The sequence below is a fragment of the Xiphophorus hellerii genome, chromosome 1 (assembly GCF_003331165.1).
Source record: "Xiphophorus hellerii strain 12219 chromosome 1, Xiphophorus_hellerii-4.1, whole genome shotgun sequence".
In the NCBI taxonomy this organism is placed as follows: domain Eukaryota; kingdom Metazoa; phylum Chordata; class Actinopteri; order Cyprinodontiformes; family Poeciliidae; genus Xiphophorus; species Xiphophorus hellerii.
In genome coordinates this window covers 29,471,818-29,492,163 of record NC_045672.1, presented here as the reverse complement: position 1 = coordinate 29,492,163, position 20,346 = coordinate 29,471,818, and the positions used below count along the sequence as shown (strand labels likewise).

At 37.1% G+C, this 20,346-nt stretch overlaps 1 protein-coding gene across 1 annotated transcript in view; it reads left to right on the top strand.

Annotated features, from left to right (window-relative positions):
- Positions 1–3,138: 3,138 nt before the first annotated feature.
- pkig (protein kinase (cAMP-dependent, catalytic) inhibitor gamma) overlaps positions 3,139–20,346 on the top strand; it is a 30,890-nt gene continuing 13,682 nt past the window's right edge. The window contains exon 1 of the mRNA XM_032559190.1: positions 3,139–3,421. The gene's annotated coding sequence lies outside the window, so the exon portion shown is untranslated. The remainder of the gene's footprint in view (positions 3,422–20,346) is intronic.

Sequence of the window (20,346 nt, the reverse complement as noted above, 5' to 3'; positions counted from 1 at the left end):
TTTTCACAACATAGCTGCATGTGTCCTCAGCTGAGTTTCCCAAACTGGTTCCTTGGGTCTCTGAAGAAATCACAAAGTCAGTGCCAGAAGAGGTTTTCTCGTCTTCTGGGACTGGATGTCCAAGTAGGTTTACTCTAAGGACAGACTGTGCGATGCTCAAAGAGAATACAAAACACCAAAAGCGCCCTCTCAGCCTCTAAAGGCTTGGTTTCAAATGTTAAATGTTACATTTTATGACAGTGCAATTAGCAAAAACGTCTCTGCTGGAAGGACTGCCAGTGTAAAGCATTTTTCTCTCTAAAAAGGATATGACAGCATTGCTTAGACTTGCAAAGTTGCACCTAAACATGTTACAGAACCTTGGAACGATATCACTAGGACAGATGAAGTGGAGCTCATTCATCCATCCTTTTGTTTCTAGCTTCTGCATCCTCATAATCTTGTTTATTGTTGCAAGGGGTGAGCTGGAGAATATCCCAGCAGTCAAAGGACAAGAAGCAGGGTTCACCATGGAGAGGTTGCCAACCCGTATCAGGGAAAACATGGAGACAAACAACCAGGCATCATTAATAAAGATTTAGATGCAAAATAATTGAGCACTTCCAGTCAGTGTCAGTCACAGTTTAGAAAAGCTAATAATTTGGGCCAATTTTACAGCAACTGGACCTGTGAAGCTTGGTGCCGATTTTTATTGAACATGTGTCAAAAGTGGTAAAGCTAATGAGTCATAACCGTTACAAACGTGCACAAAACTTTGTCAATCTTCAGCTAATGTTGAAAAACACAATTTCACTTGTGCGGCGTTTCCATTAAATAAGAAATGCAGTTACAAATCACATGTGAATAAGTTTATTCACGAGTCATCCTCCTGTCACTTCCTGTTGTCGTCTTCATCATTTCTTTCAGTAGTAACATTCGGTTGTTGATCACATGACTTGTGTGATGCGAAAAAGTTTTCATTAAAGTTTTGCGAAGTTCAGTAATTTTGAGACGGCCAAAAAAACACCTTATCCTAGCATGCAAATTCTTTTTATCAAACAAATTGAGGTTTTTTACCCCCAAAATTATCTTCGTAATTCCAATTTGCAGTGGAAGTGCAGCTACAGCGGGGAATAGTAATGGAGTGTAGGCTTAAATCAGAAAGGAGCATTTATGAACAGCAGTATGGTTTCATGCTAAGAAAAAGCAATTTTTGCTTTTAAGACTGCAGTGCATAACTTTTATATGCTACATCTTATTTCGAATTCCAGAGCCTGTTAAGAATGCTCAGGCTAGCTAGCAATAGCTTTGTAATTAAAATTTGCAAGAACAAGTAAATGAAGGCTTGGTTTGTAGATTCATATTTTTGTTCCACTTTACCAGTGAAACACCAATAAAAGACTAAATAACTCAAAGCATATTAGATTTTATTGCCCTGAATTGGTTTTCTGATAACACGCATGGTTTCCTGTAACAGTTTGACTTTTATGGTGTTTAGAGATCTATTGATGGAATATTTATATCCCTCTATCATCTCTTTGTACAGTTTATATATCAAAAACAAATTTTTTTCTCTTCTCATATGACTTCTGTTTTTTGTTCTAATAACCTCACAAACTTTTATTCACTCTCGTTGCATTTATGTTGTACATTTTCCTTCCAAACCTGAAAGTTTCAGTTCAACGTGCCAACACAAAAAGGTACAGAAAAACGAGATCCCATCAGAAGGTTCTGCCACGGTTCAAGAATTTTTAAAAGTATTTGCACCGGGACTGTTTGTTCAACGCTGAGATTGTTGTTTGCATTTCAGTTTGACTGATGAAAAGAGGCAGTGTAAGCAGTGACTCAGCATTTTCCCACTCTCTGACTCCAATATTATTCCCCAAGATGTTTTGTCTATTAATACATGATCAGATAGATGCACTTAAGCCTAAAATTGTTCACACTCCTGGGAGATTTAGGTTGGACACTGATTAACTTATTAAAATGTGGATTGATGATGGCAATTGACAAAATGCAATGTTTATCAATTGTTTGAGTGTTGGCGACTGTATGGATGGATGGAAAAAAAGCTTGATGACTTGATTGTACAGATTGATGGATGGATGCAATTTTTAGACAATGGAACAGGAAATATGTTCTATGGCTCAGGAATTTCCACGTTTATGTCTCAAAAATTTCTAAGATTTATCTTCAAGTTTCAGATTTATTTCTAGCAATCTTTTGACTTTTGGAGTTCAGAAATTTCCTTGTGGTGTGTAGAATTTTTTTTGATTAATCTAAAAATTTCAGAGGTTTTTTAAAATGGATTTTTCACTTTCGGAGCTCAGCAGTTTTCTTGTTTTTTGTAGAATATTTCTAAAAAAAAATACTAGTTTTTTCTTCCACGTTTTCGTCTTTTGAAACTCAGAAATGTTCTTGTTTTTTGTAGAATCTTTCTGAGATTAATCTAAATATTTCAGAGTTTTTTCTTTTCTTTTTTTTTTTTTGCTTTTGGAGCTCAGAAGTTTCCTTGTTTTTTGTAGAAAAGTTATGAGATTAATCTCAACATTTCTGAGTTTTTTTCTAAAAAATGTTCTACTTGTGAAACCAAGAAATTTCATTGTTTTTGTCAAATATTTCTGAGCAATTTTGAGATTATCTTACATATTCTATGAAAAAAGCAAGAACATTTCTGAGATTAATCTCAATATTTTTCTTTCTCATACATTTCCTTGTTTTTTTTGTAGAATATTTCTGAGAAATATTAAGTTTATTTTCAGAATTTCTTTTAGAAACAAGAACATTTCTGAGATTAATCTAAATATTTCTGTGTTTTGGAAAAAGAATGTCCTCCTTTTTTTTCTATCTATAATTTCCCTTGTATCCCGTCGTAAAATTACAGTTTGTTTTTGAATAAATATCCAATCGTGATATTTCTAATTCCCACTTTTCCAGACTGCGGAACCTGACGGGGTTCCCTGCTCGGAGTTTCATGTTGTTTTGATGTCTGCCTGAAAAAAGCATTAGTGACATAAAGGATATAACAAAGGCTCCCCCTCCTCTCCTTTTCTCTCCACCAGAATAAACGAAATGCGTTTCATCGTTGCGTGGCGTGGATTTGGCTCCAGCCCACAGGAGGAGCGGGAGCCCCCACAGCCTCGCTCTGATTGGCTCACACAAGACTAAACTCCATTTTGGAAAAACAGCTGTTTGAAGGCGCAAGCTTTTCTCGTTTCTCACCGATGCTTTCCTGAGAGAGAGAGGAAAAAAAAAAATCTCCCCAGACGGTTTCTTCCTCCTCCGCCACCGGAGGTTCCGAACCGCCGCGCTCCCGGGTTTCGGCCCTTCTCTTCGGGGGGAGATATTGTGATTCTGTCCGACTGCCAGGAAACTTAACTGGAGATCCATGGTGTTAAATTTCCATTGTAACAAGTGGATAACAGGAGGAGACCCGACCAAGGTGAGTGCAGCGAGGAAAAATGAAATGTGTATGTGTTTATGTGAGAAGTGGGCATCCATCCGCAGGGAGCTGCGGAGTCACGAATCAAGCGCGTCCACTTTGATTTTACTAAGGCATTTTCCGAGCCAGCCCGAGCCTCCAGTCAGCCGGAGACAATAACAGCTGAAACGCACGCTGCATACAAACGACCAGCCTCTCCTCTGGGTCAGCCTGGGCTCAGCTACCTCATCTTTCCTGATCATATTTACGCGTTTCTGTTGAAGGTGATCGAGTGGATCCATTAATGTGAGCGCTTGCGTTTTGTGTGGGTTCCGTTTTAAAAAGCCTGGCATGCCTGCTCCTCCTACACATGAGCGCTTTGAAAGCCTCCTCTTCCTTTTCTCATCAACTAGCCTCATTCTTTTCCGTCAATGCACCACGCTGCCGTCCATTCACCCCTCCCCCTATCCCGTAAACCCACATCAACTTCGGTTTCCTGACTCCAGATGACCCGTGGCAACGCGCTGCGTGCCGCGGCCAGGTGGTGGAGTTCACGGCTCCTCTAAAGCGCGGAGCTCCGGGGAAGGTTTGGGCTGGGAGGCTTCGGCATGGGGGAAGGCTGCTGTTATCAGAGCTCTGCGTCCAACCACACATCCAACCACACATCCGCCCAAACACATCCGTCTGTCCATCCGTCCATCCATCCACAACACATCCAACCGTGATTCCCTCCATCCATCTATCTTTGTATTGATCTTATTACACAATAATCAACCATTCCTGTTTTGTAAATTAAACTTTGCCACGATAAAGCAGAAATCTGTTCTTCCATAACTTTTACTCGTAGATGTTTGCCGTTATCAGAGGACAACAACAGTTCAGGAACTGGATGGTGGATGTGATTAAGGCGCAGCAGTAGCAGGACCCCCCACTTTGTGAGAGGGTGTGTGTGTGTGATAGTGGGCAAGTGCCAGTGTTACTGGGCATGTACTGGTGGAAATAAACACTGGCTCCTTGCCTGCCTGTGGTGGCTTGTTTCACTGTTGACTGAGACAAAGAAGAACTCCCAGAGCGTCAAGCGCACTGAGCTACCTAAATATGTTCGTGACGAGGCAGAAATAACACGGCTTTGCTCTGTTGCCCTACACCAGAACAATCGGTTAACTGTCACACAGGTGCTGGGAAACGGAGATGCAGCTTGTCCTAACAGGCAAAGGCTTAACGAAATGTTTTAAAACTCTACATACGTGTACATATTTGGCATAGTTTTCTTTTCCTGGGTGTGTGAAAGACAAAAGGAACTACTGTTTCTAGGCCAACGATTAAAAATACAACATGAAGAAACCAAACTGGGTTAATGAGCAGGCCTGAAACTGATTTAATGTAAAGTTTTCCTCCTAATGAGGGGACTTCCCAAACAAAATACATGTTTTAATGAGTCAACAACTCATTCACTTCACTGCCAAATAAAAAGAAAAATCTGAAAATATAAACTCTCTGAGGGCATTTTTAAATCCTAATACAATTTATCATTTTATTTATTATTTATCAATATTTAATACTCTGAATGCTGCTTTTAAAATACTAAAGAGTGCAAATTGGTTGAAGTAGTTTTAAGTCTGTCTTAGGGTTAATATTAATGCCTACCAGCATTTTAGTTATTTTGGTCATTTTATCTTTATAGAGTACATGCAATGGGTGATATGGACTTAAAGTTTTATCACAATACCATATGATACTACAACAATAAAAGTGAAAACAAAAACTTTTTATTGCCTCTTTTTAGGTAACAATGCATAGCCCTACAAACACAAATAGTGCTGTTGAAAAACCAGTGAGATATCATTAAATTCTAACTGCATTTAGTCATATTTTCAAATTTATTGATATTTATTGATGCTTTCATTGAGCAAACAGTGAAAAAAAAATCTCAACAATACAGACAGTTTTTAAGGTTTTAAATATCAACTGTGACAACAATAAGTGAAAATCATTATCTTGGTGAGAAATTGATCATGATAAATGAGTACAACTAAGACTTCCCTGAAGGTCACCTCATAACAACAGCCTTCAGTGAAGTCACTGTATTTTGGTTTTAATAAATTAAGGCTATTAAACTGGATTGTTCAAGTTCCTAAATATAAATAACTGCAGATCCAATGATGTACTTCTGAGTAAAAATACCTGTATATCACTGTGTTTACACAAAAAATTGAACACAAAGTAAAACATGATTTTATTTTTTCTGCAATAGCAGCTTTTTGTATGCCAAATGATAAGATGATTATTCCAGGTGTAGCATCAATACCATTTATTTATTGCACTTTTGGATTCCTAGACTTTTTAGTACAAAACAACTAAATTTAGCATCAGTAATCTGGGTAATTTGTTGGTCTATGGCTGCTAATTAGACAGCTTGCTGTCTGCTAATTAACAGTCATGGTATTCATGGAGTGACAACTGTAGTTTATAGACATTATTATGTTTTAATAAGAATGACAGCGACGCTTCGGGAACCCGTGACTGGTTGGGTTTATTGAACAGGGACTGTTTCCAAACGGCTGAGTTGATATTTGTTGCTTGGAGGAGAAAATGTAGTAGCCCTCTGACCAGCAGTGCCCAGCAACAGGTGGAGGAGGGGCAGAACTATGATCATGTAGCTGGAAAAAACTTTAAAAATAGAATATTTTTAAGAGTTAGGAAACTTTTAGTTTTAAAATCCCATTCCAAAGAGTGTTACTGTACAATCCTTTTACCGTATTTTCTGCACTATAGAGCGCACTGAGTTATAAGGCGCACTGTTAAGGAATGATCTATTTTCGATCTTTTTTAATATATACTGTATATCCACATTAAGCGAAACAAAACAGTCAGATAAGTCAGTCAGTCAAAGCACAAAGCACAGTATGTATTACTCTGCAATGCTCCTGATTAGTAGCCGTAATGTAACTAAAACATTTTGACAGAGCGCCGTGATGAACACTCACAAAATCGCTTTAAGGTTCAGAAGCACAACCAGAATTAATCCATATTAATTCACTAAAAGTGGCTGTTTTACTCCAGAACAACATATAACAATGTATCCGGATTATAAGGCGTACTGCCGCTTTTTGATAAAATTAAAGTGCGTCTTATAGTCCGGAAAATACGGTAATTCCATATTAATCTGTTTTTCTTTTTCTTTTCTTTGGATAAAATCAAACTGTTTTCAGTGCAAGAAGATGAATCCAATCTAATTTTTAGAATTTGTTCAGAAATTGGCTTTTAGAGCTTACAAGTTTAATCTTTAACAGTTTGAACTAATATTTCAAACTATCATTATGATTATTATTATTGCTAAAGTCACTTTGTGTGATGAATTTTCAGTCTGAGAATTCAGATAATTGTTGTTAAAAACTAAAAGTTACGTCTTGAACTGCAGTATTATTAGCAAACATGCTGAATAACTGCTGCTAATTAGTCGCGAATAAAAATATTGTTGCTTTATTGGGTGTACTTTTCTATTTTTTTATTTAAAATAACCTTATGCTTGTTAAGGGTGCTTCAGTATTTCTTATTATTGCAGAGTTTAAAATTCTAGTATTATTACAACTCTGCTACCATGTTTAGTTTTTAAAAATATTTTAAAATTAAGTATAAATCTGTTAATGAGCAACTACTTACGAGTAGGAGTAACGGAAAGCAGTTACTAGATTATGCTATTATTTATTAATTTATGTGCTTATTACATAAATAAATTGAATAGCCGAAGTGAGAAGGCTTCTAAATAGTAAAAATAATCCAGTTAAAAAATAAAAAAAAATCTACTTATCTGAAAATATTTACGTTTAAACCCATTTTTATTTCACTCTATTTTTATATCCTGAGGTCAATTTATTTCCAGTTCAGGGCAGATATTACCTTTTTGCTTAGCAGAAAGATTACATGTCAGAGGGGATTAGGTCACCTGATGAATTTAAGATTAAATTTGGCACAGTTTGTTCTCTCTGAGGTCAGATGTGCTTTTCTGTGGAGCAGCTCCGTGCCGCTTCACCTCATCTCTTTGGTCGTTACCAAACATAGCCTGTTGTCTGTCAAAATGGCTAAGGGTGCTGGAGGACGGCCAGATACAACCCTGCCACCAAAGAGACGCTCATGCCCTGCTGACCTTGGACTGAGCCCTGCAGAGCCTCCTTCAGTCGATGCAAAACGCGGCAGGCATTCAGGCAGGAGGAACGGCTCAGCCTCTCCCAATGAGATTACACACGCTGATGATTTCACAGTCATGAAATCTTGTCCTCGGGTTCTTTTCGTTACGCATCCCCTTAAACTGTGATGCCATTTTACATTTTTTTTCTCAGAAAGCGGTTAGATGCTGAGTAATCGGGTCACAGCGGTGCTGTTGCGATCATCTGCAGCGCTGAAACCCATTTTACTCGATCTGTAAAATGCTAGAAACCAGAACCACAAACTGAGACGACAGTTTAATGTGGGTTTGTTGGTTCATTACGGGACATCAGGTTGTTTTCCTGTCACTGCTCCCCACTGTGTCCTGTTGGTTTATTGCTGGTTATTCTGACCTTAAATGGAAATCTTAGCAGCCACTTTTTTTTTTTTTTTTCCTGCGTTGTGGACAGAACATGACATTCTTTAGCTAAATATAGCCATCCATTCTCAAAAATTAGCTCAAATGCCTTGTAGATTTCCTTCACAACCCAAAGAGCTTGTTTAAGAGTTAAACATTATGTGCACACACAATGGTGAAGCAGAGTTTTAATGCTTTGTGCTTTTGCTCCTCTCGGTCTATTTCCGTCCTCTTCGCTCTGTATAATCATTGCTCTGATGTGTACATACTTTGCTCTTGGGGGATTTGTCAGTTCAACTGTCTTAACCTCTCTCCAACGAGAGAGGTTAAGACTGCTTTTTTTTTTTTATTAGTGGAGCCTCTGAGAGTCTCCGATTTTAGCTTTCCAACTTCCCCATAAGGAGAAAATGAGCGCCATCGCCCCGACCTTAACTGTCTCATGTGACAGATGGAAAGATCCAGTCAATCTGTTCTGCTGCAGACCAAGAATCTGCCTCATGTTCTACATTTTGGCTGCATAATTCAACCCTTTCATGAATGTTTTCCCTAGAAAATCCATCAAGTTGCAGATGAAGCTAAAACATATTGCTGGTTTAAAGGAGGATTCAGACATTTTTGTGTCTTAAATCTAAAATGTACAGTACAGACCAAAAGTTTGGACACACCTTTCTAATTCAATGGGTTTTCTTTATTTTCATGACTATTTAAAAGGCAAGAAATCCCACTTATCAACCTGACAGGGCACACCTATGAAGTGAAAACCATTTTAGGTGACTACCTCTTGAAGCTCATCAAGAAAATGCAGAGTGTGTGCAAAGCAGTAATCACAGCAAAAGGTTGCTACTTTGAAGAAACTAGAATATAAGGGGTATTTTCAGTTGTTTTACACTTTTTTGTTTAGTGCATATTTCCACATGTGTTATTCATAGTTTTGATGCCTTCAGTGTGAATCTACAATGTCAATAGTCATGAAAATAAAGGAAACTCATTGAATTAAAAGGTGTGTCCAAACTTTTGGTCTGTACTGTATGTGTTTTATGTAAAGTTTTGGCTTAATTGCTGCTTTTAGAGTGTTCTTTCAACAAATGGCCTTTTTTCTTAGTCTGTATCCTCCAGTTAACGATTAATCAATTTATAAATTGGTTCAACAATTGATTAATCACGATTAATGCGATTAATCGTCACAGCCCTACAGATTATAATGCACCTAATTCATTAAATAAATAGAAGCTGAACTCATCGGAAATGTATCCTCTTGGACTTTAAGTTTTTCCTAAGTTTGCCTTTAGTTTTTCATGTTGAGGTGAGTAAACTTTCCTCGTTGCAGACAGTGCGTCTGCATAGCATGACGTCAAGTCATGCTAATATGTGATTATTTCTGCAACCTTTGAGTAGGATTTGCATAAATTTTGTTGCGTTACCTAATACGTGTGGTTTGTTGCTTATGTAAAATAACTTGTTTGTAGCCTGTCACGATAACAAATTTTGCTGGATGACAAATTGTCCCAGAATTTATTGCGATAATTGATAATATGGTTGATTTGAGACCATTTTAAAGTAATATAATGGTAGTAATGGCATAATAATGCAACAACACATTCTCAAAGATCAATAAACTTTAAATTCTACACTGCAAATACACAAAATCTTACTGAGTAATTTTGGTTTATTTTCTGGTGTAAATATCTTAGCACACTTGAAATAAGACAAAAATAATTAAAAGCAACTTTTCAGCAAGACATAGTCTTGTTTTAAGTAAATAATTCCTTAATATTGATGAAAAAGTACTTGTTTAATTGGCAGATAAATTAAATAATTGTTGTAAGTGAAATTAAGTCTGGCAGAAAAAAGTTACATGTAAGTTAGTTTTGTCTTATTTCAAGTGGACTAAGATATTTGCAATATAAATTAAATCAGAAATATTTGGTAAAATGTTGTGTTTTTGCAGTGTAATGAACATTTATCACTGGAACTGAAAGTCGTTTTAAATATCCAAAATAAACAAACAGAAACAATAAATAAAATGAACTATAAAGTCTCTGTAAACAAAATTGTCCTTCATAAAAAAAGTTAATTGACACCAAAGCACCAGACTGAAGACTTTCATCAGGCAGTTTTTGGTAGAAAGAGAAAAATGTAAAGTCATGCAAATGAAAATTATTTAGCTCGTTTTAATTTACCCTTCTGTTAACTGAGTTATTGCTTATGGAGAGAGGTCTAATTGTTCCACGTTTTTCCTGTCAAGAATCTCAGATTTAAACTGACTCTCGTTGCTTCACACTCACTGAACTGCAGGTTGTAATATCAATTTGTTTTTTTGGTTTCCCCTGAAGTTATCTAAAAGGACAACAGGAAAAAGTCTGACTGTGACAGAATGTTGTTTCTGGAATGTGCAATCCAGATAAATTTACATGTTGCCACGTGTTTGTTTTTAGGACTATGCTGCAAAGTCGACTTGGCTTCCTTTGTCATTATACCAACTGAAATGAATCGTGTTGCTTTATAATTAGGATCGACTTATTATCAATGTGATTGGATCAAAATGTGTCAGTATTGGAATGAATCTGATTGATCTGAATTGAATTTGTACTATCTGCTCATACCTTGAGCTCTGAACTTTCAGGAAATCTCCCAAAGAGCAGAGCAATGACTTCTGTGACCTGCTTCAGTCCCACACATTGTGTGAGTTGGGCTCCATCCCTTGCTGAGAAAATCACTCAAAAGGTAGATGAACACAATCTATGATTGGCACTACAGCAGCTTAGCCAGCAGGAGGGCATGTTGGGCCACCGGAGCCGATCTGAGCAGTCAACAGTTCAAAAAAGATTTAGATGGACCTGGGCAGAGTGGGCCTGTCGCAAAAAAGAAGGATAAAGTATTGATTTAACATTTAATAAATTAAAACAAACTCAGCAACTTCAATTTAAATAATTTATTGGTTTCCTCTTTTTTCTCTCTCTGTACCAAAAACTGGATGAGGTGTCTTCAGGACAATTCTGTTCACAGATATCATGGTTCACTTTGTTTGTTTTTTCTGTTTTGTTTGTTTATTTTTGGATTTTTAAAATGCCTTCCCGTTCCAGTGTTAAATATTCATTAGATTTTAAAGTTTGATCTTTGAGAATGTATTCTTGCATTATTATGCATATTATATTTCTCGAAAATGGTCTCAAAACAACAAGATTAAAGTTTCTTGCAATAACTTCTGGGATAATTTATCGTCTTATTTACAAAGGCCCTAATAGCTTTCAGCCATTTTAATGTGCCAGCGCAAACGTTGAGTTGGGGGCGGGGCCAGCAGCAGCTTATCTGGATTTAAAGTGACAGAAGCCCTAAAACAGCTCATCCTGAAAGGAGCTGAAAATAGGCAGAAAATCTTATATTCTGAGAATGATTTTCTACAGAGAATGTAATAAATATGTTTTGAATAGCCCATAAAACAATCCTAACCTGTTCAAGGAAGCATAATAGGTCACTTTTAAAGGTCACAATTAAAGCATTAAATCTTTAAAAGAAGCAATTTTTAAGTGGTGCCTTTTCTGGATCTGACCAGGTGAAACCAATGTAAAATACATTGTATGTAATAATGAGTCCCACACATAATAACTTCTCAGATTCACAGCTTCCCTTAGCTTATTAAAGCTTCATGGCAAGCCTCAACACAGCTGTCCTCTTATATTAGAACTGCTATGACTCATTTTCACTGCTCTTCTAACACAGTGTCTGGCAGCTGCAGCTGTTTCCACCAGAAAACCTCAGAAAATCTCTCAGCTCTCTACCTGCTCCTTGCCAAACAGCTGACAGAAGCAGTTAGAGGCTACCTGGTGAACACAAAGTGCATTTATCTGCCAGAGAACCACACATTTCCCCTCAGGGGGAAAAAATGAAAAGGTCCAAGTCTCGTCGATGCAGCATCGTCCTAGATGAATTATTGTGATAATGGTCACAATAATCAGTCATTGATTTTTTATTTTATTTTTTTAAAACTTGAGTAATGATTGCTAAGTCAAAGTGGTACAATGCGTCAATGAGGTGAAAGATGAGATAAGAGTGGAACCCCGTTATTGAAAGAGTTTAGAGACCACCTCGAATAGCTAAAGTCTGCAAACACACTACCTATTTTAATAGTTCAAACGCAGACAATACCTAAAAGTGCAATAATAATAATTCCACACAGTGGAACCTGACTTAGCACTTAGCTCAGATGCTAACAACCAATATAAATGCCGCTCCTGGATTGGCCGCTTTGCAAACTCGAGCCAATAGCGTGTCATGTAGCATTGCGCCAAAGTGTTTCAGCTTCCCAAGCTAGCTAAAATTTCTTTGGCGTATTTAGCTCATAAAATTAAAAATGTGACTTTTTTAAGGTGAAAGATTTCCTTAATTTTCTAGAGAATTTCTGAGATTAAGCTAATATCAGAAATTCTATAAAAAATACTTCTGAGTTTTTTGGCTGAAATTGTGTTTTTTTTTTTTTTTTTTGCATCTACAATGGCCCTTGTAAGACGTTGTAGCAAACAGATGCGCAATTTTACAACTGTACATTTTTGAAAAGCAGAAGTGGAGCCTCCTGCACAACTAAAAAGAACACAGTAAGTGGTCAACAGCAAAACTCTTGTCTTTTCCAGCAGCCATTGTTCTGCGCATAAAGCGGTAAAACCAGCTGACCAAAGATGCTTTAGTTCCGGTTAGGTTGGTAGGTAATGGGCTGGGTAAGGATAGGGTTGCTAGGTAACGGAGGACGAACATTAATATATTGCCAGAAAATAGCTTGGTAGGCTTTTTTAAGCGCTTGGGTTGATTTTTAAGAAGCAGTAGAAACCCAAATGGAAGTACAAAAACATTTAAAATGTGAATTTTGCATAAAAGGTCCCCTTAAGAAAAAATTCATCAGCTTTGACCAATTTGGGATCAGCAGGCTGTTTCTTTGGCAAACTCAATCCCAAATACAGCGCTCCCTGAAGGTCCAGCAGGGTCACAGTGCCCTGAACCATATATGGAGTTAGGAATCTACTCTGCTGCAAGTCTACATTGTTTTTACTCTGTCAAACTGTCTGATAATAAACTAAAATTAAACACACCACAATCCCCTTTTCTTCCTGCTAAAGATGAAAACATATATTACGCCCAGAGGGATTGTGTGCGTCATAGCCTGAAGGGAATTTCAAGCTTTGGTTTCCCACTCCTGCCTAAACTTGGCACCATAAACAGTATTTTAAGCTGGGATAGGCTGCAGGATTGCTGGATGGGTTCACCAAATAGCAACAAATTTTCCCGTTTTTCTGCATCAGTCTAGCAGACTTTATAGGTTGATTAAATGAATTCACACAATGTCATTTTAAATGTGTTGTGCAAGGAAAATTTTAATCAAGACTTCTCTATTATGAATGGATTGTCATCAAAGTGAACCGGCTTGTCCCATTTTAGCCCAACAGGTTATTGAAAAGATGATTTGATGGCCGTCTCTCCTTATGAAAAATGAAAATGAGCTTTAATTATTTTAGATGGATCGGCACATTTAAAGCTCCACGTGTCGCGATCAAAGAGGTGAAGTCGGTGAGCTGTGAACGCAGCGAGACGGAAACATCCGGGACAGATAAAAAGAAAAAAAGGACAAAATGGTTCTCCGTGGTTTGACAGCAGATCAGAGTTTCATTATGTCAGCTTCACTGCCAGTTTGATTTAAAATGCTTCTGTCAGTCAACCAGTGATTTCATCAGTTTTCTCTTTATCAGTTATGATCAGAGGCCCAGTTTGGATTTTGAAAAACATTTTTTGTCTGTAAATATGGATTTTTTTGATTCACTTTGTTTTGAGTTCAGTGGAAAATCCTAATGTTGAAGGATGTGAGTCAATGCTGTCATCTTTTAAAAAAAAAAAAATCTGCAGCAATTTTGTTGTCAAATATGTTTTTATGCATTTTCAGATGATAGAATTAAAACGATGTTTACACAAATGAGTTTGGATATCATAGATCGTTAAGGATTTAAATTTGCTTTAAATGCACCAAATTTGAACAAATTTACACCACAGAAGTCACAAGATAAACAACCGGATCTTACTACTGGCAGAAACGCCAAAGAAGATCACAGGAAGTAGTGGTAGGAAGATGGTGCGCCATGTTTTTAACAAATAATCGCAGGAACAAAGCTATTCACATATGAATTTTAATTGCATTTCCAATTGCAAAATTGTCTTTTTTTTCCAACATTAGTGGAATTTCAACAAAGTTTTGCCCACATTTGTAATGGAAACGTAGCTTAGTGACAGATTTTTAAAGTGTTGTCTACTCCGAGTCCCTGTTTCATCTGCAAAATTTTGAAGTTAAGGTCAGTATTTGGTGTAAACATGGCTGCCCTGACCCATCCTGAATTCTATTAATAGTTTGGCAACTAGTATCGTCTGTAAAAGATGCTAAAAAGTTGGACTTTTTAATTTTTACACATTTAAATAAAAATTTTTTTTACCTGGCCGATTTAAACTCGTTGATGAACATTTGCTTTTTGATTATGCTGCTTTACACTGCACATTCAATTTCAGTGATAAATTGCAATTTATTCACTTCAACAGCAAAAATAACGTTTATTTGGCTCTAACTAATCACAAAAATAATGTTCTTGTTAACGAACTATGATTTTATTTATTTGGCCTCTGTGTTTCCCAGGAAATGCATTGTTTTCAAACTGAGTAATTGTTGAAATTTTTTTTTCCATTTATTCCTTAAAGTTTAATTGGATTACACTCTAAATACATTCAACTTTAAAAATCAGGTTGAGTTAGCAATGTTTTCTCCTTGGACTGACTATTGGTGTATAATTAATTCTATGGGAATTTCATCATCGAACCTTTGGTTAGAACCTATTGTTTGTGGAGAAAAACACATTTACACAACACTAATTATGTCAAAGCCTCTTTAATCAACTGTTTTCTAATGGTTTTAGCGCTTCATCCACTGATTTGATGTAATATTGCTAATTGGTCTCAATCAGCTTAAGTAGCACTCTTGTAAGTGCTTAAAACACGTAATACATCATGTTTAAATGTATCCAGTTTGCATATTTACACTTTCAGCTGCTTTTAGCTTGAATTTATTGGATAATTTTGATGTTTTGCCACTTTAATTCCTCAACTGGACACTTCCTGCCCAGTTTGGAGCCTGTTCCAGTTTGTCATGAATATTGATCTTGCGTACTTTTCGCTTCTTCTCCTTTTTTCTTTTTTGTTTTGATTTGCTTGTGAGTGAGGGTCACATGTGCTTCATGTCACATGACGCCTCCATCCTCTACTGACTTGTGGGAGAAAAATGCGACGGAGGATTTGCTCTGCGGAAACGCAGCAGAAGTTTGTTTTTTTTTACATTGGAGTCGTGGTTGGAGATTGAAAAACAAAAAGCGGCTACAGAAGCAGGTTGTAGCCGAGAGCGGTAGGCCACAATCTAATTACATGTTCTGCTCCAAGCTGCCTTAATAACTGAGTGCTGCTCCGATGCTGAAGGAGGGAATTTTGTTTATGGAGCGCTTAAAAAAGTAATGCAAACACTGGAGCCTGTGAAGGAATATGTCCATATTTAGCAAGCACAATAAACATGCATTCCTCCTCTGCCGCCCTCATCCTCAACTCTTCTTTTTTTCCCTCCCATCACTTCCTTGTCCTCATGTGCTTTCTGACCTTTCCCCATCCTCTCTTCTCGTCTTCTCCCCTCCTCATCTCCAGCTTGTCCTTGCCTCATTGTGTCTTCGCTGGCCTCCAGCGTGTGCGCAGATAGCCTGGGAAAAGATGAGGGCATAAACAAGGCACGCAAACAAAGCACCTGCTTCCTGCCGAGGTCTCGTGTCGCTAAATGTGCGGACGTAAATGGGAACGCTGCAGCAGAATGAGACGAGATGGATTGGACCGTGGGAGGAAAAACACAGACTGGCGCTGCAGCGATCCAGAAAGCCTCTGTGTTGCAGAGATAGAGAAAGCATGACAGAGGCTGAGATACCCTGAATAAACAGCTGATTGGGATAATTAAGGCAAATGCTTAGGATCAGGTTTTTGTTATTTTTGTCTGTTTGCCTTCGTAAGTGCAGCGGTTGGGCTGGACGGCTTGGCTGAAAAACGTGTCATATCAAATTCAACATTTTGACAATGAAACTGCTTAGTTGTAGTTACTTAATGCCCTTTATTAAAAAACATTTTTCTTCTACTTTAAACAGCAAGGATCACCAGTTATTTTACTGGCATAAAGAGGTAAATATTGAATAAGCTGCTTCACTTTTGATATTGTACAGTAAAATTAGTTATGTTACATTTATGAAAAATGTTTTGAAACATTAACAAATTTTGCTGGATGTTAAATTACCCAGAAGTTGTCACGGTAAACGACAATATTGGTGTATTAAGATCATTTTCAAGTGATGTGGCATGATAATGCAAGAACTCATTGGATAAACTTTAAATTCTAGTGAACATTTAACACAGGACCTGGAAGACATTTTAGATGTACAAAATGCATAAAAACAACAAACAAATACAATTAACTATGAAGTCTCTGTAAACAAAACTGTTCTTAAAAATGACTGAAGACTTTTGTCTGAATCATTCAAATGGAGATTATTGAGCTTGTTTTAATTTTGTCATGTGATTAATCAATTTATTGCGACAGGCCTATACATTGTGCAGCCCTAATATTTGTTATCCGCATTTTACTGTGATTAAACAATATAAAATAAAATTCAGTCGATATCAATATTAAAAATTCAATTTTTCTGTTTTAAATCTCTGAAATTCTAACTGCTTTGTGACCTTTCCTGTTTTATCCAGTTTTTACTCCTCATTGCTTTTTTACTTTTAAGCAGTTACAATGAGGCGAAACCTTAAACTGCTCCTCAACAGACCGTTGCTAGGTAACCAAGGAGTGAGTGAGTTAGTTGATTCCATGCAGCTAGCTTAGCAGCTAAAGTCTATTGGAAGTCTAAAGTTGTTTTTTTGAGGGAATATATATTTTTAAATAGTTTTTTTTAGTTATTCTATTAAAGCTGCTTCTATAACGTGTAATACTTTTTATAATTACATGCCATTGACAGATTATTCCCTGTTATGTCATTACCAAGCAGTATAACAAGGGGTACCCAAAGTGAGGCCCGAGGGCTATTGGTGGACCTTTTACTGAATTTCTGTGGCCGCCAACTGCAGTTCAAGAATAATAAAAATTTAGCCCAACCATCACTGGTGTTTGAAGTAGATGGTGATGTTTGTTTTTATTGAATTATTACCGACAATCTTTTTACAATATAAAATCCCAAGTTCAACACAAAGTATTTGCCTATTTGTAACCGTTCACTGAAAAGCCAACTTTACTCCCAAATCAGCTTTTATCCAATTTACTAAACTTGGCTAAATAAATTTTAGATAACATTCCTTTCCCTAAAAAAATATTTCGGTTGCTTGGTTAAACTTCTGCACATTTAGTTTGTTGTTGAGTTCGCAAAAAAGAAAAACAACCTTCAAAATCAGAACAAAAAGTTGTGATTTTATATTTTTTATTTTCTCGGCCCACTTGACAAAACCGCTGCAGTAAAGGGAACAGTCCTTCCTCCTCCCAGTCTAGCGCTCTCTTAGCTCCGGACATAAAACAGAGTCTGAATATTTTCCACTGGGATGTTCGCTTACAGCCTCTCCACTTCCTTCTTCTGCCTCTTGTAAAGAGAGTGTTTACAACCGGCATAAATTACGTCAGATTCATAAGAAAACAAAAGATTAACTGTGACTCTGTGATCGTTCGTCTCTTTTATTGCTCAAACTTTGAAGTTGTTTGATTCTCTGTTTGATGCAGACTTCTATGTTTCTGTAGAAACACCAAACACACACTAGTTGCTCAAGTTTGAAGTAGAAATGGGAGTTGGAACGTGTGTCTTTGAGTCCAGCACCTGTTTGTGACTCAGCCGTGAATCACGGGTGGTTGATGAGAATCAATCACACCTGTCACACACACACACACACACACACACACACCCCCACACACACACACACACACACACACACGGAGTGAACGAGGAATTCCCTGTTGCCCGTTGTTTGGTTCGGTCTCATATGTCTGCTTGTCTGCTGCCTGAATTGATCACAACTTATTTGGAGTCTGGCACACACACACACACTCTCACACACATTTCCTCCTGTAACTTGACCTTTCCGTCTACCCGTGTGTGTTTCTGTATCATGTGAAGCTAACGTCAGCTGCCATTGATCGGCCCAGCTGTTGCCAGCTTTTTGCAGTAGGAGCATTGTCTGTCTGTGTCTTTAGTGTTTACTACGTGATCCGGTCATCTGTTGAACAGAAGAGGCGTTTTATCTGCTTAACAGAAACTAAGTGTGTTTGTTTGTTTTTGTGGCTGGGTTATTTTAGGCTCCAGTGTTTGATACACTCTTATCAATTTAAAACAAACATGCAGTTTTTAAAGAGGGACCTGTTGTGCAGTATTCACATTTTGGACATTTTTCAACTTTTTTAAACATTTCTACTGCCTCTAAAAACAACTCAAGTGCTTAAAAAAGCACCCACTTGTTTTTTTGGTGACTGGAAAATGTACCGTTTCACTGCAAAAACACAAAATCTTACCAAGTATTTTTTTGTCTAGTTCCTAGAGCAAATATTTTAGCAAACCTGGAATAAGACTAAACTGACTTACAAGTAACTTTTTAGCAAGAAATGGAAGCTTCTTTTAAGTAAAGAATTCCTTAATATTGATGCAGATTGTTTAAAATATAACAAGACATTTTTCCCATGTTATAAATTAATTTATCTGGCAATAGAGCAAGTAGTTTTTCATCAATATTAAGGAATTATTTACTTAAAACATACCTTGCTAAAAAGTTACTTTTAAGTTAGTTTGTCTAATTTCATGTGTAATAAGATATTTGCACTACAAACTAGACCAAAACTACTTGGTAAGATTTTGTGTTTTTGCAGTGAAAACCTCCTGAATGTAATGTCATAAGTCAGCAGGCACTGCGCATCAGGCAACCTTTGGTGAGGTTGCCTGATGTAGCAACCTCACCAAAGCCCAGCCCATTATCCAGCAACCCAAACAGAGCACCAGCACATTTGGTCAGCTAGTTTTACTGCTGTACATTGGCTGCTGGAAAAGGCAGGTGTTTTGTTGTTGACTTACCATCCAGAAACTATTTGCTGCTTTCTTGTTTGTTGTGCAGGAGGCACCAGTTCTGCTTTTCAAAGCTGGGCAGTTGTATAATTGCACATCTGTTTGGAGTCATTTTCATGCGCTAATGTAAACGTTGAGTTGGGGGCGTGGTCAGCAGCAGCTTATTTGGATTTAAAGTGAAAAGATGCCCTAAAACAGCTCGAAACAGGCAGAACTGATCAGACTAAAATGTAATTATCTAAGAATGATTGTGATGGACTTATCCTAACATGGTCAAGGAAGCATAATAGGTCCCATTTAAAAATGCAAAGCAGTACTGAGTCAGACTTGTGTTTCTGGTTCAGCTGGTTGCTGTTTGTCGTTTCAAATAAACAGTCATATACACTTCTGTGATTGCGGTGTTTACTGGTTTTATTTTTATTGGCATCAGATGAGAATACAGCTTTCAATGTGAGGCAGCAGTCAAGATTAGCTCCACTTCCTGGAACGTTTTGATTACTGGGAGGTCTCCTGGCAACCAGTGTAGCTGAGCTCAGGCCCAGTTATAGCCAAGCAGCTCTCAGGCCGGCCAGTTAAAGAGGAAATCTACTGGCTGCATAGAACATAACATGGATTTCAGGCTTTGTCCTTTAAACGGATACTGATCGTTTATATTATGACTCCTTTGATGAAAGTGATGTTCGTGAATGATATAAGAAAAACCTCAGATAATGTTGGTAGTGATATAACTTGCAGTAATTTAACGAATATTTTTCGATGGTAATGTTATTCTGCTTTGGATTCATTGCACACACAGACCCAGAAAGTGAGGATTTGTTATTTTTATGACAACAAAGTTTTACTCTGGCAACGTGACATTTAAACAATAACGCAGCTTAATTGTTGTTACTCATCGCCTTTCTAAAACATTTTTCTGTTGCTTTAAACAAGTATTACCAATTATTTTGCTGGCATAACGAGCCTGTATATGTTGTAAACGCTAAATTAGCTACTATCTATTGCAGTTTTTTGCACTATTGACATTAAAAAGAGCAATATTGAGTAACTTCAAATTTTTTGATATATTGTGCTGCCCTAATATTTGTGATGTAAGCTTTATGGTGATTAACGTAGGGCTGGACAATATAGCTGGGAAAATCTAAGCGTTTGTCAGTTGATATTGATAATTATAGTTTCTTGTTTTAAATATATGAAATACTAGCAAACGTGGCATTACTTTTCCAGTTTAATCCAAAGTA